This window comes from Octopus bimaculoides, chromosome 5 (genome assembly GCF_001194135.2).
Source record: "Octopus bimaculoides isolate UCB-OBI-ISO-001 chromosome 5, ASM119413v2, whole genome shotgun sequence".
In the NCBI taxonomy this organism is placed as follows: Eukaryota; Metazoa; Mollusca; class Cephalopoda; order Octopoda; family Octopodidae; genus Octopus; species Octopus bimaculoides.
Window position 1 is genome coordinate 39,601,376 of NC_068985.1, and position 812 is coordinate 39,602,187.

At 33.3% G+C, this 812-nt stretch overlaps 1 long non-coding RNA gene across 1 annotated transcript in view; it reads left to right on the forward strand.

Annotated features, from left to right (window-relative positions):
• The first annotated feature begins 599 nt into the window (after positions 1-599).
• LOC128247909 (uncharacterized) overlaps positions 600-812 on the forward strand; it is a 6,669-nt gene continuing 6,456 nt past the window's right edge. The window contains exon 1 of the long non-coding RNA XR_008264249.1: positions 600-705. This is a non-coding gene — a long non-coding RNA (uncharacterized LOC128247909). The remainder of the gene's footprint in view (positions 706-812) is intronic.

The window sequence follows — 812 nt, forward strand, 5'->3', positions numbered from 1 at the left end:
TATTATTTTGTTTAAAAGAGTTCCAACTCTGTCTGTTTTTTTATGTTTTATTTATATTCTTGTAAAATTAAAGTGGGATATAGAATATGGAATATACAATATATAATATAAAAATGGATGGTACGATGAAATAAAGTATTGAATGTCTTATTGAATATATGGAATATGTCTTATTGAATAGATGAAATATTGAGTGTTCAATACAAAGGATTAAATATATAAAGGCGAATACGTATTTTCTATACCTTGTGGTATTTCATCATGGCCGGTATGACACACACACACACACATATACTTATATATACTAACGTACGTTCACGCGTACGTACATACATACATTTCTTTTATGCGTAGCAGAAAAGAAATAAATTCAAAATCTTTAAAATTTTACTATATGAGGATATTTTCATTTACCCTTCGATGTTCCAGCGTTCGTTATGCGCGTGTACGTGTGCGAGCATGCGTGTGTTGTGTGTCCGTGTTAGGTATACTTGTGTGTTATCGAGAACAGTTCAGAATTGAAGGAAAAAATTTTTTTCCCATTTTATTGTTACGTCATAATAAAGAAGGAAAGAAAAGTATATTCTTATATTCTTTTTAGTCTTTTACTTGTTTCAGTCATTTGACTGCGGCCAAGCTGGAGCAGTCAAATGACTGTTCCAGCATGGCCGCAGTCGAGCAAATAAACCCCAGGACTTATTCTTTGTAAGCCTAATATTTATTCCATCGGTTCTAAGTTACGAGTACGTGAACACACCAGCATCAGTTGCCAAGCGATGTTGGGGGGAGAAACACAGACACACAAATATATA